Raw genomic sequence first — 15302 nt, 5'->3', positions numbered from 1 at the left:
TTTGGCACTTACAAAGTCAATCCACTTCTGTCTGATATAATTTTCAAAGTGAAGCATAAGATTTACCAATTAAATTCTCCTCCTCTCCCAGTAAATTTTAGTAGTATTTCCCTTCAATGATCTTTTGCAATTACATAGTAATTTCTATACAAGTTCCTCCACGTGTTTTGCAAACATTAATTAAGCTTTGCAATACCCCAGCAAGGGAGGAGACCAGCATTACACCCAGGAGTCCTCCACGTGCTGTGATGGTGGTTGGAATGACATTTGTTCCTGTCACTCAGAATCAGCACATGGAGCTCCAACCTGTGGAAGGAGAGGATGTACTCATTCTGCCAGAATTAAAAATGACACCGTGATGCCTCTGATTGTTTAAAAGAAAATGGGATGAAGAAGTTTCCTATCAAGAAGTTACTCTTTTAGAGCATGTGAAGATATTTTTTATCTCTATGAATAATGGATCTGATTTTTATTAATGTTTTGAAATTAAGTTTAATGTTCTATCTATCCAACATTCATATATGTTGTTTTAGTAGCAGATTTAAGTAACCAGTGAAAAATGAGAAATTATATAGAACATAGTTGGAGAGGTGTGCCATTTTAGACACACATGGATCTCATCTCATCTTCTAAACATACAAACATAACTTGAGCTTAACAGGCAAATAGAGAAATGGAGAAAAGAATGAACTAGCTGCGTAAACAGGCATGACATATGGACTGGAGAGATCAAGATGCTTAAGGCTTAACAGATATTTAGTCTGTTTAAGTTAAAATTTACATGGAATTTTTTAAAGCACTTTCTTTAAAACATTATCTTATAAATTATGACAGCAGTCACTTCTGGCCTAGCAATGCAGGCTGCTGACTTCCCAGCACACTGATAGCAAAGCTGGCCTGACCAAGCTACCGGCACTGTCTTAGCATTTAACCCTGGAGGAGTCTGTCACCATCCCTACCTCCGGCCCTTGCTGCCCAGTGCTGAGAGCTATCTGCTGAGTATATGATGCCTTCTTGGTTCTCAACCCTGACTGCGCCTTATAACCACTTGAGGAGCTATTTATTGCAGCAGAGCCCTACCCTACATGAATTAAAACACTGTTTCTGGGGATGAGGCTGGCTATGGGCATTTTTTTCTTTCTTTTTTTTTTTTTTGAGACGGAGTCTCGCTCTGTCGCCCAGCCTGGAGTACAGCCGCCGGATCTCAGCTCACTGCAAGCTCTGCCTCCCGGGTTCACGCCATTCTCCTGTCTCAGCCTCCAGAGTAGCTGGGACTACAGGTGCCCGCCACCTCGCCTGGCTAGTTTTTTGTATTTTTTAGTAGAGACGGGGTTTCACCGTGTTAGCCAGAATGGTCTCGATCTCCTGACCTCATGATCCACCGTCTCGGCCTCCCAAAGTGCTGGGATTACAGGCTTGAGCCACCGCGCCCGGCCGCTACAGGCATGTTAAATACCCCCGGGTGATTGCTACCTGCTGCCCTGGTTAACGCCGCTCACGGTGCAGTGGTGCAACAACCCATGAGTCAGGTAGCGCAGCCCAGCCTTTCTTGCAAGAAAATGGCTATCTGACCTCCAGTCTAAGGAAATTCCTCCACAAAAATCTTATATGGCCTTTGTCCTTGCCATATTACCTTTTACGATGCCTATCTTTCTCATGTTTTAAGTACCTGGTTGCTGGCTTGATGCATTGGCCAGCAGTGGAGAGGGCCCAGCGGGGCGGAACCGCTTCTCACCTTTGAGGTCAATGGATATTCCTACAGGGGTGTTATCCCATCTCACACTTTGCTGACCACTTCTATGATGATTTTCCATGCTTGGGTACCTAGAGCCCATGTTGAACCAAAGTAATATTGCAGAGCGAAATGAACTCACAGTTGAAGAGAAGGCAGATGCTATACAAATATATGGGCCAGTGGGTCAAGGAATATATATCACAAATATAATTTTCAGAAATACTGCAAAACAGGTCAGTGGGGAGTATTCCAAAGATGTTACCTTGGTTAGCATTTAGCAAAGACAGACATTTTATTTTTTATTCCTATCTTCTAACTACATTTTTTTTGATAAGACAGATTTTTTTTTTAAATCAATCTAAAGGAAGACAACATGCAATATCAATTGTGTGGGAAAGAGAAGTTATGCTTCAGCTGTGTTTGATACTCTTGATGGTTTTAGGTGGTGCCACAGAAACTGCATTAAGTATATGTTGAATCACAATGAGGAAATAATTTTGTTTTCAATTCTTTTTAATCTTTTTGATTATACCAAGATAAAAGTCTCAGTTTGTCTTAAACACCTTTCTGGTACTTGATATCTCTTTTTAACACAGCATTTAGGGAACAATGGTAACCAGCTAGAATGTAAGAACATAGTTTAGTCTTCATTTGTATTTATTTATGTCTTATCTTTTATTCATAACAAGCAATGATGTTTTTTAATTTGTGGTAGTGATTTAAAGCTTCTTTTTAAATCACATTTGTTTAAGAGAATGTGAGTTGATTTAAAGAGATAATAAAACAGGTAGTGCACATATGTAGCATAAATTCTGAAGGGGATATACTACTATAGCTGAAAATTATTCCCCCTTTTTAAGAGGTGAGCATATTCTTTAAATAGATCTCATTGCCAACTTGAGCTTAGGGCAAATGTAATAAGCATTGTGCCTGATTTTTTAAAGTGTTAATATTCTAAATCTAAATTTTTAAAAGTGTTAATATTTTAAATAATAAATTCTGACAGGGATACTACTATAGCTGAAAATTATTCCTTTTTTTTAAAGAGGTGAGCATATTCTCTAAACAGATCTCAGTGCCAACTTCAGCTTAGGGCAAATGTAATAAGCATGGTGCCTAATTTTTTCAAATATTAATATTTTAAATATAAATGCATCTTTATTATGCACATCTATTCCTAACTTTGTTTTCAAATGGAAGTCCTTAATGTCAAATTTAACCATTTTCTATAATTATAATCTATACTTTCCACTTGCTTTTAGTATTCACACTGAAACTCTGAGTTTTTAAAAATTCCAAAATTGGTTTTCTAAAGCTGTTTCAGCTTTAGAAAATTGGTTTCTAATGGCAAGTGGGGAAAACTATCTGCTTCATACCTATGTGGCCCATTTGTAATTTGGGTTGTTTTGTTCTCAATTGATCCATATGTTCTATATCTATATCATGCTTTTAGGTAATAGATTTTTGGCAGACTTGCTTGTTTCCCAGTGAAAACTGAGATTGGATAATCATTATGTAGATTTGTACATATAGCATCTTCAACAAAGAAAAAAAAATGTTTAGAAAAGTGGCAAGACAAAGGAGAAGGACTTTGAGTCTCTAGGGGTAGTAAATTGTAGGAAGGCAAATAAGTGGAATTTCGCTATACACATTTCTCTGGGGCTGATAAGTGTCTAAAATTGCCTTTAGTGCTCAATCTTTGTTCTTCCTGATAGAGAAGAGAGCAGGGACACCTTTACCTTCATAAGTTTATGTCTTGCTTTTAGGCAAATGGGAGCAAGCAGAGAACATTTCTTGTATCTATTTCTTTAGTTGCCTTCAGCTCAAAATCATCCTTATGCCAAAATGGCATATTTGGGAGTGGCATATTCAGGTCTTCTACAGCACATATTTTCCTTCTCTCTGTCCCTAACCCTTTTCCCTTCCTCTATCATCTCTCCCATCCAATCTAATTGGCATCACACTTCAAGGTTTAGCTTAGATATCACTTTTTGTTTTCATGGTACCCATCACTCCTCTTCCCCAAAGACTGAGGAAATTGATCCCTGGTGCATTCCTATAGTGTCCTGTACTTACCCTGTGTTTCACTCCCTGTTGTAATTGTTTACCCATATCTATCCATTCCCATCCTTTTGCCCCTAGCCCTCGGCACAGTGCTTGATAGATTTGCTGATTTGAAAACAAAACCAAAAAACAGGTCTTAAATCACAGGGGAACACATCAAGGAAACCTCTTGCTTTTTATTCCTGCCCCCTTTTGTCTTCCATTGCATTTCTCAGAATTCACTCCCAGGACAGTGTTTTTTCATAATATATGTAATGTTTTTACTGCCCCTACTATGATACTTCTGTGTATCACTTTTGGTAGTGAAGCTTTGGAGCCAGCAGCTAAGCAGTTCAATGACATGAGTAAAAAGGGGAAATTGGAGTCATAGGAAATAAGGGATGGTGGGAAAATCCATTTTCAAAATTTAAAGCTCTAGGAACCTGTTGCTATACATTGTGCCTATTTACCAAAAACTGTCCAGAACATCACTGTACAATATGGAAGCCACTAGCCATGTGTGGCTACTAAATTAAAAATTCAGTTTCTCAGTCAAACTATTTCAAGTGCCTAGTAGCCACATATAGTTAGTGGGTAATACATTACTAAACAGTGCAGGTGTAGAATATTTTCATCATTACAGAAAGTTTAATCAGATGTGGGTTTAGAACACAGAAATTTCAACATGGTGACAAACTCCTTTCAGAAAGGATGCATATTAGAATTCCTAAAGACCAGCCAGGTGCGGCGGCCCACGCCTGGAATCCTAGCACTTTGGGAGACTGAGGCGGGTGGATCACCTGAGGTCAGGAGTTTGAGACCAGCCTGGCCAACACAGTGAAACTCCATCTCTACTAAAAATACAAAAAACCTAGCCAGGCGTGGTGGTGTGTGCCTATAATCCCAGCTACTCGGGAGGCTGAGACGCTGAGACAGGAGAATCGCTTGAACCTAGGAGGTGGAGGTTGCAGTGAGGCGAGATCATGCCACTGCACTCCAGCCTGGGCAACAGAGCAAGACTGTCTGGAAAAAAAAAAAAAAACCTAAAGGCCAATTCTACTAATTATTTCATAGGCACACCCTGGATTGGGGAATCAAGTCACAACCATACTAATTGTCAGTAGTTTCTGGAAATTGATAATTTTATTCAATTTTTCAAAGTCATACATAATTTTTAGAATTAAGTTGTCTAAGGGAAGATTTACTTGGGTACTATTAGTTTTTCCTAAAGTCATTATTAATTCACTATTATAGATTGTTCACTTTTACTCTCAACTTCTTAACTTCCTATAGTAAACTATTGATAAAAGAAACCATGTTTTGACATTTTTCTTATAATTTAGTTGTATGTCATAGTTTAGATTATACCTACATGGACAGGTGTCTTATTTAGAAATTTGAAAACAGCTGCTTAAATGCTTAAAATTTCAGGCCTTGAGTATTAGGCAGTAGGGATGAACAAGACATAGCCCTTCCTTGTGGAGGTGATAATTAGTGAGGATGACAGACTAAAAGAAAAAGTAAATAAGATTTCAAGTAGTGGTATGTTCTCTCTATGAAACTGACACTTCCAGCAAAGACTTAACTATTGAGCAGGAGGTAATTGTGCAAAGATCTAGTAGCAACAAAACTGATGGGTTAAAAAATTATAATTTTCCATCTGCACATTCATAGTCCAGGTCTATGCTAAGCACGTTATCTGCATCATCTCATTATCATTTGTGCATTTGGACATTATTCTGATCACCCTATTCAGGCAGACTTCCTTTGTTTTGCTCAGAATGGTTACTTTCCAACAGTAGATGTACTTGTGTGGATCAGTAACATCCAGTTACTAAAAGTGAATATTTATTGATGTATTAACAAGATTTTTTTTTGAGACAGTTTTGCTCTTTTTGCTCAGGCTGGAGTGCAGTGGTACAATCTCGGCTCACTGTAACCTCTGCCCCCTCGGTTCAAGTGATTCTCCTGCCTCAGCCTCCTGAGGAGCTGGGATTACAGGCACCCGCCACCACGCCCAGCTAATGTTTGTATTTTTAGTAGAGACAGCGTTCCACCATGTTGACCAGGCTGGTCCAAAATCCCGACCCATCTCAGCCTCCCAATGTGCTAGGATTACAGGCGTAAGCCAACATTTCCGGCCAAGGTTTTTTTAAAGGAAAGTTTGTTCTCGTTTCTGTAGGGCAGTGTCTTAAACTTTGGCTGGTGGATGACTAGATCCAAGTCATCTGGGTTTTTGTTGAAAATACACCCTCCTGGACCCTATCTGGAATCAGAATCTCTTTGACACCTGGAATCTGCTCTTGTAACCACCACGCTAGGTTTTTCTAATGCATACCAAAGAGTTCCATGATGTGGCAGACATTGTTGGTTGTCCACACAAGAGCCATTCTCTTCTTAGTCTTATTAATAGAATGCTAATTTTGTTGCTTTTCTGTTGGGAATGAGATGCTTAAGAAAATCGTGCCCAGGCTCATTAGACTAATCAAGATCAATCTAAACCAAACAAGGCAATCTCATCTTCTTTCCTGGGGTTGGTTTAAGGACTCATTTTGGCAAAAGATTTAAAAGGAGACTTCTCTGCTGGAACCAGCTGGGAAATAGTTTTCCTTCCTCCTAAGAAGAGGAACACATGCAGAAGTGGAACTCGGTTGTGTAAGGACTGGATACCTAGAGCTATTGAAAGCAAATATATAGAGGATAGTGGAGCAAAAGGATGGATAAGACTGCAGGCGTAGCTGAACCTCTCAATCCACCTGGAGTCAGCTCCCTCCAGATTTCCTGTTATGAGAGACAATAACCATCCCTGTTCTTGAAACCATTTTACTTGGATATTTTGATGCTTGCCGCTAAGAGAATGCTAATTGCTACACTGGGGGAACGCTAGGCAGGATTCTTTTTAAAAAGCATTATACTTTTGGTTGAAACTGAAGTTTTAAAGTGCCAGGTTTTTGTGATATCAGACATTGAGTTGAATCAAAAAGTATACTTGACAAAAGTGTGAGAAAATCATCGATAGGCATAGACCTGTGTTAAAAAAAAAAATGTTTTGGGAGATGAGACGAAAAGCCATTTTTAAGAGATGTAACAAAAATAGTTGGCATGAGCATTAGGTTATAGGAGCTGGTCTCCATTATACCTTCCACAGTTGCAAAAAGGATACTTGTTACTAAAAGTTTTTGGAGAGGTGAAGAAATGAAATATACACATAACAATGTTTTCAGAGAAAAATCAGCAGTTGTCATAGGTTTCACTGCTCCTTTCTTCTGTATAGGATACTCCTGAGGTCTGCTCAGATGGGGGTGCTACAGTGTTGGCATAGGAGGGACACATTTGCCCTTTCTCCCTTGGGAAATTGACTACACTAAAAAATAAACAGGTGTCCACCACAATGAAATTTGAATCCCCTATCCCAGTGCAGCTGATTTTCTCCGCTGTGGCTTTTGTCTCATCAGCCACTCAGCATGTGGGTGCTCTGAGGTTGGAAACAGGCATTCTCATGTAGCGGCCCCCTCCCTCCCTTAACTCACTCTAAGGTTCTTTTCATCTAAAATCCTGGGACTTCAAACTCAGATGTGATATCTGAAGTAGACATGACAAAAGGAAGCTTAATACAAAGATAAATTCTCATCCTCCTATGTGATATCACTTGAAAAACGGAAGGATCTGGAAATGAGCTTTGTTTTGCAGGCTGAATAGTGCCTTGAAGGTTTTTTTTTTGTTTGTTTTTTGTTTTTTCGAGACGGAGTCTCGCTCTGTCACCCAGGCTGGAGTGAGGTGGCACGATCTCGGCTCACTGCAAGCTCCGCCTCCCGGGTTCATGCCATTCTCCTGCCTCAGCCTCCCGAGTAGCTGGGACTACAGGCGCCCGCCACCGCGCCCGGCTAATTTTATTTTTGTATTTTAGTAAAGACGGGGTTTCACCATGTTAGACAGGATGATCTCGATCTCCTGACCTCGTGATCCGCCCGTCTTGGCCTCCCAAAGTGCTGGGATTACAGGCGTGAGCCACCGCGCCCGGCGCCTTGAAGGTTCTGCATTTGCCATAGCACAGGACCATCTTTGTGGTTATTATTAATACCTCCCAATACACTTGAGGGTCTAAGGGCTACCTTCACATATACATAATGAAGAGAATTACAGTAAACACCTGCATAACTTGGTCTTCTCTAAACCCCTCTCATTCTAATTATTCATTCCTCTAATTATTCAAGGCACAGGTAGCTTGGGCTTCAACTCAATTTCCACTTCAGGTATGGCTACATAAAGTAGTACTTACTCACACTCATCTGGTATTTGAGGAACATCAGCACTTTATAAACTCCATGGTGAATACCAGTTGACCAGGAATCCCACAGACATTTTTGTGTGCAACCAGAACCATGACTTGGGTATAGAATAACATACAGTATACTGAAGGCTCTGTGGTTGACTTGAAGGTTTTCAAAAACTTTTGGGGCCAGGTGCGGTGTCTCACGCCTGTAATCCCAGCACTTTGGGAGGCTGAGGTGGGCGGATCACCTGAGGTCGGGTGTTCGAGACCAGTCTGACCAACATGGAGAAACCCTGTCTCTACTAAAAATAAAAACAAAAAACAAACAAAACAAACAAACAAAAAACAAATTAGCCAGGCATGGTGGCACATGTTTGTAATCCCAACTACTTGGGAGGCTGAGGCAGGAGAATTGCTTGAACCTAGGAGGCGGAGGTTGAGGCGAGTCAAGATTGTGCCATTGCACTTCAGCCTGGGCAATAAGAGCGAAACCCTGTCTCAAAAAAATAAAAAAACTTTTGATTCCTCTACTTAGGCACGGTCAGGAGGTAGGTTACTAGTTCTGGGATCTTTTCAAGGGCTATGCTCCCCTGACTGTTTTAATAATATCCAAAACAAAACCTTTTCCTAGTGAAAAGGCAGAGTTATTCAAAAAACAACAACAACAACAAAGAAAAACAAAACCAACATTGTGAAGCATCAGTCTACTCTCAAGTAACACTGGTATGCAATTGAATAAAAAACTTCTATGCTAGAACTTCAATAGATTCAATGCTTAAAGATTGATGTTTGGAGCCTGTTGAACACTTCAATGTCAGTCATCATATATCAGGAAATTTACATACCGAGGTGCTCTTGCCCTGAAACAAAAAGATGAAGAGGCTTGCATTTGTTTTATATTGCTACTGTAACAAACCACAACTTCAGTAGCTTAAAATAACACAAGGCCAAGTGCGGTGGCTCATGCCTATAATCCCAGCACTTTTTTTTGAGACTGAGTCTCGCTCTCTCACCCAGGCTGGAGCGCAGTGGCGCGATCTCGGCTTACTGCAATCTCCACTTCCCGAGTTCAAGTGATTCTCCTGCCTCATCCTCCCAAGTAGCTGAGATTACAGGAGCCTGCCTTCATGCCCGGCTAACTTTTTGTATTTTTAGTAGAGACGGGGTTTCGCCATGTTGGCCAGGCTGATCTCAAACTCCTGACCTCAGGTGATCTGCCCGCCTCGGCCTCCCAAAATCCTGGGATTACAGGTATGAGCCACCATGCCCGGCCTATAATCCTAGTACTTTGTGAGGTTGAGTTGGGAGGATTGCTTGATATCAAGAGTTCAAGACCAGCCTGGGCAATATGGTGAGACCCCCATCTCTACAAAAAATACAAAAATTAGCCAGGTATGGTGGTGCATGCCAATAGTCCCAGCTCCTCAGGAGGTTGAGGTGGGAGGATCACCTGAGCCTGGGGAGGTTGAGGCTGCAATGAGCTGTGATTGTGCCCCTGCACTCCAGCCTGGGTGACAGAGGGAAACCCTATCTCAAAAACAAAACAAAACAAAAAACAAAACTCACATAAATTTATTTTCTTACAGTTCTGTAGGTCAAATATCCAGCATAGGTGTCACTGATGCGGAAGAAAGATGTTGGCAGGACTGCGTTCCTTCCTGGAGGTTCTGGTGCAGAAGCTGTTTCCTTGCCTGTTCCACCTTCTAGAGGCTACCTGCATTTCTTGGCTCATGGCGTCCTTTCTCCGTCTTCAAAATCTGCTTCCATGCTGCTATATTTCTGACTTTCTACAGCTGAGAATGGTTCTCTGCTTTTTTTAAAGACTCATGTAGGCAGATTGGATTCACATGGGTAACCCAGCATACTCTTCCCCCATCTCAAGGCCCTTAACCTTAATCACATCTGTAGCCTTTGACCGTGTAAGGTAACATATTCACAGGCTTTAGTAATTCAGATATGGGCATCTTTAGGAGGCCATTATTCTGCCCACCACAGGCCACTACACAGAATTGTGTCAGACTTGTGGTATACAGCAGAATATGATCTGCTAATGCTCCTGTTTTACCAAAACACAGATGATTGAGAGTTTAGGGGATTACTAAAGTCTGCTCTCATCAGCTGTCATTTCTCAGAGATTTACATTCTAAATTATGCACAGTCTGATGAAAGCCCTTTTGCATCAATGACAAGGTTGTGGCCCTTCGTTCAGCATTACAACTTGGAAATTTTATGGTCTGTGTTGGGAAGCTCATGATGCACAATGGGAGGGGATGAGAGATTTACATTGATTAAGTTTCCACTCTGTGCTAGGCGCTTCCACACTTCACAGTATTTGATTTTTCTGACCCCTACTCTCGTATTCCTTCCACTGTATCATGTTTACACAGCATCCCCCTTCTGTGGAAATTATCAACACACCTACCAAGGCAAGAGGATAGTGTGGTGGTCAAGGGCTTAGGCTCTGGATTCAGATGCACCTGGTGTGCTGAATGATCTGTTTCTCCTCCAGACCCACTCTCCAAACTTCTCTGTCCTACTCTGCCCAGGGAGGCTCACCTTTACAGAGTGGATCTTCCAGGCTTCTTTGCCCTCTGCCTTCTCATTGAGTTTGGTCAATAGGAGCCACTAGCAGGAGAAGAAAAGATGTGATGAGAAATTGCTCAGCAATGTAATCTGTCAGTTCCCTTTGGGCCACAGTTTGGCACTGTCCGCTTTGCTCTACCTAAGACTTCAGCTTCTGCCAGGTGCAGTGGCTCATGCCTGTAATCCCAACACTTTGGGAGGCCAAGGAGGGTGGATCACTTGAGGTCAGGAGCTTGAGAGCAACCTGGCCAACATGGTGAAATCCCGTCTCTACTAAAAATACAAATATTAGCCAAGTGGGGTGGTGGACGCCTATAATCCTAGCTTTTCGGGAGGCTGAGGCAGGAGAATCGCTTGTACCCAAAAGAGGGAGGTTGCAGTGAGCTGAGATCACGCCACTACGCTCCAGCCTGGGTGACAGAGTAAGACTCTGTCTCAAAAAAAAAAAAAAAAAAAAGAGTACTACAGCTTCTGCAGGGTATCTCCTCTCCCACGGCTGCAGGTCTTTCCAGGTTCCAGTAAGTGCTCCTCCCTGTGCCCCTGGAAACCTACGGGCCACATGGCTCCCACTGCCGCTAGCCCTTGTGTGTTTCACCATTCCTGGCTGATGCCACTTCTTCCTTGATAAGTACTTCCTTCATTAAACTCTCCTCAGTTACCCTGTTGAAGTGTGCCAACTGTTTCTTGCCAGGCCCTATCTGATACACCTGGGTGTGCCAACATCTTGTGATCTTGGATGAGTTAGCTAACCTTAAACCTCAGTACTCTCCTATGTAAAATGGAGATAAAAATAGCTATCTCATGGAGTCATGGGGAGGACTAAATTATTTTTTAATGTATAGCTTAACACAGTGTTTGGCACACAGAAAACACTTAAAGGAATCTTTGCCAAAATAAAGGAAATGAATTCTCTGAGATCTGATAGCTGTATCTGGATACAAATGTTCCACCAAGTAAAATGTACTTTTTGCTCCAACAAAAAAGAGTTATTTCAAACAACTATTTAATTGAGGTCTTTGGATTTACCAATAACTAATTGTCAGTGATGTTGCTGAAGCTACCCAAATAGTCCTCACCTACTGAGGGATGTTCCAATGGAAGTACCTTTAGTTTATACTTTGATGTCTCTGGAATTTTCCAACATACCTGAGACTTTACTTTCTAATTATCTGGATATATAATAATTTAAGTAATCTAAGAAGAAAATTTTTAACAATAGAATAGGTAATTTTTTGGAAATATAAGTCTATCTGTAAACCTAGTTAGACACACTAATTGCTTCTTTTTACAAATAACCTACACTGTGATCCACTTAAATGCATAAAAATATTATGGTAGATTTTTTTTTTTTAAACAGGGTCTCACTGTTGCCCAGGCTGGAGTCAGTGGCATGATAGTGGTTCACTGCAGCCTCAACCTCCCAAGCTCAAGGGATCCTCCTGCCTCACCCTCCTGAGTAGCTGGGACTTCAAGTGCACACCATCACACCCAGTTAATATTTTTATTTTTATTTTTAGTAGAGACAAGTTCTCATTATGTTGCTCAAGCTGGTCTCAAATTTCTGGTCTCAAGTAATCCTCCCACTTCAGCCTCCTAAAGTGCCAGGATTATAGGCGTGAGCCGCCACATCTAGCCAATGGTAGAATTTTTAAAAGGTCAGTCTTCAAAAGTGGATGCTTATGGTATCAGGGAAAAGATGAAATGCAAAAAAAAAAAAAAAAAAAAAAAAAAAAAACCTACAGAAAATATTTCAGTATTTTGATACATGAAGATCTGTGTTGAGAGAGAAAGAAACAGAGAGTGAGAAAGAGACAGAGAGGGATTTGGAATAGAAACTTCCAATGTACTTTTCAGATACCAGATGAAAACACCATTTGAACAGCTGACAGTGTTGCTGTCACTGGCTTAAGTCTATACTTTGAAAGATCCCTTTCAGAGGGAAGATGAGGCCCAGAGGGTATAATCTGTAAGAAGACCACTCTGTATAAGAAATAATAGGAATTTGGTGGTGAGTTAAAGCAGAGAAGAGAAAGGAGCCACGGCATGGGTGAGGGATCCTAAAGGAAAAAGAGCTATGACAGAAGGGTCCAGCCATGTATATTTAAGTTGTTTGCCTTGCTGTTATTTAACCACTCTGTTTCCTCACATCTTTTATAAAATCTACTACACACCCAAATGCTTTATCTGCATGATTTTCCCTAGCAGGAAAGGGGACTGTAGTCCATTTTGTCTGGGTCAGCACATGGCAGAGAAAAGACAAGAGCAGTGGTAAGGGTTGGGGGTGTGAGGGTTAATTTTAGTTGTCAACCTGTTTGGATTAAGGGATGCCCAGATAGCTAAGAAAGCATTATTTCTGGGCATGTCTGTGAGGGTGTCTCTGGAATAGATTAGCATTTGAATCAGTGGACTAAGTAAGTGGGCAGGTACCATCCAATCAGCTGAGGGCCTGGATAGAACAAAAAGGTAGCAGAAAATGAATTCTCTCTCTCTTTTGGAGCTGGGACACTCTTCTTCTCCTGCCCTTAGACATCAGAACTCCAGGTTCTCTAGCCTTTGGATTCCAGAACTTATAAAAGCAGTCCCCCATATTCTCAGGCCTTTGGCCTCAGACAGGATGTTCCATCATTGACTTTCCTGGTTTTTGAGGCCTTCAGATTTGAACTCAGCCATGTTACCAGCTTCCCTGGTTTTCCAGATTGCAGATCGTGTATCATGGAACTTCTCAGTCTCCACAGTTGGGTAAGCCAATTTCACTAACAAATCCTGTCTCAAATATCTATATATATCCTATTAGTTCTAGCTCTCTAGAGAATCCTGTCCAGGGGATCAGATGAAAGTGAACTAAGAGGTCAGCACAAGTGGAGACTCTGAGCAGATATGTCCATAGAAACATGAGCTCTAAAAACGTTATGAAAATATCAGGGAGAGCATTATGCATCCCACAGGACAGACGACAAAGAGACTGAAGCCAACTATATTTAAATCTGAAAGGGCAGGGTGACCTCAGCTGATATCTGAATTTCAATTTATCAGAGATCGAAGTGAAAAGTAGAAATATAAAATTAAAGCTACAGGTGTCAATCTGTTAGGATAACTATGTTTTTATCGCTGGTATTTTCCTGACCCCATGTTTCTATAGTTCTTGCTGAATCTATACTAAAAACAGAATATTTAGTATCAACTTTTTCCTTGATAAAAGACAGGCATTGTTGAAACTCTGTATCAACTGCTGGGAAAATGCTGGCATTAGATTTTCCCACATGAGGGCTTTCAAATTTTTCATTTAGTTAGTCATTTACTGTCAGGCATTTATTGGCTTCCAAATCTATGTTGGCACATAAGTGACTATAAACCATTACCCTAGCCTATGACATCTCACCTTTTAGGGATTAACTACAAAATACTACGTGGCATCAAAGTTCACTATTCAAGAGCACAGTTTTCAATCAAATAGAAAGGCACATGTCCACCATATGCATACACACACACAGACACATATATAAATAAATATATATATCCCGTATTTCCTTTTATTTTGGGAATTTACATATTTTTCAATGATCTCCAAACCTGTATGTTTATATTATTGATCACAACAGTTGCTAAACTTTCATGGTTTGCCATTGATATGGCTTGGCTGTGTCTCCACCCAAATCTCATCTTGAATTGTAATTCTCACAATTTCCTCATGCCATGGGAGGAGCCAGGTGGGAGTAGCAGGTCTTTCCTGCTCTGTTCTCCTGATAGTGAATTAGTCTCATGAGATCTGATGGTTTTAAAATGGGAAGTTTCTCTGCATAAGCTCTCTTCTCTTGTCTGCTGCTATGTGAGACATGACTTTCACCTTCCACTGTGATTGTGAGACCTCCCCAGCCACGTAGAACTGTGAGCCCAATAAACCTCTTTCTTTCGTAAATTGTCCAGTCTCAGTTATGTCTTTATCAGCAGCATGAAAACGGACTAATATAGCCATGATCACAAGACTGTTTGCAGACTTTCTGTGAGGCTTGAGACTTTTGCTCAATGCTTATAGCTTTATATTTTCCTCCATGCCAAGAAAATTCATTTATAACATCAATGTTTTAGGCCATTGCCAATGCAAGGCCCCAAATTCTGTTAGGCAACCTCCAGTAGAAGTGTTATTGGAAGACCTTCCATACTCATCTCCTAGCTTGTTTAAAGGTTATAAATAATCACATACGACCCACTTTAGAATATTAAATAACTGAGCAATTTAGCATTTTTTCAATATAATGGAGACGTTTAGTGGTGAGAAAAATTTTTGGTTATCACGCTTTATATTCCCTTGATCTCACTATATGAAAATACCTCACATATTTACTGATCACCTACTCTCCTGCAAACCAGTGTACCCAAGGAGTTTATAGATAAATAAGGAGACAAGTCAGGCAAATCCAAAATATGTATTTGTAACAACCTACATGTAATAGCTCATTTTAGGTGTCAACTTGGTTGAGCCATGGTGCCCAGATATTTGATCAAACGTTATTGTGGATGTTTCTGTAAAGGTGTTTTTGGATGAGATTAACATTTCAATCAGTGGACTCTGAGTGAAGTAGTTGCTCTCCATAATGTGAGAGGGCCTCATTTAATCAGTTGTAAGCCTTAATAGAATAAAGACTGACCACCCCCTGAGCAAAAAGGAAT

This window comes from Macaca fascicularis, chromosome 3, assembly GCF_037993035.2.
Source record: "Macaca fascicularis isolate 582-1 chromosome 3, T2T-MFA8v1.1".
NCBI classification, from domain to species: Eukaryota; Metazoa; Chordata; class Mammalia; order Primates; family Cercopithecidae; genus Macaca; species Macaca fascicularis.
Note: the sequence above shows the minus strand (reverse complement) of the source record.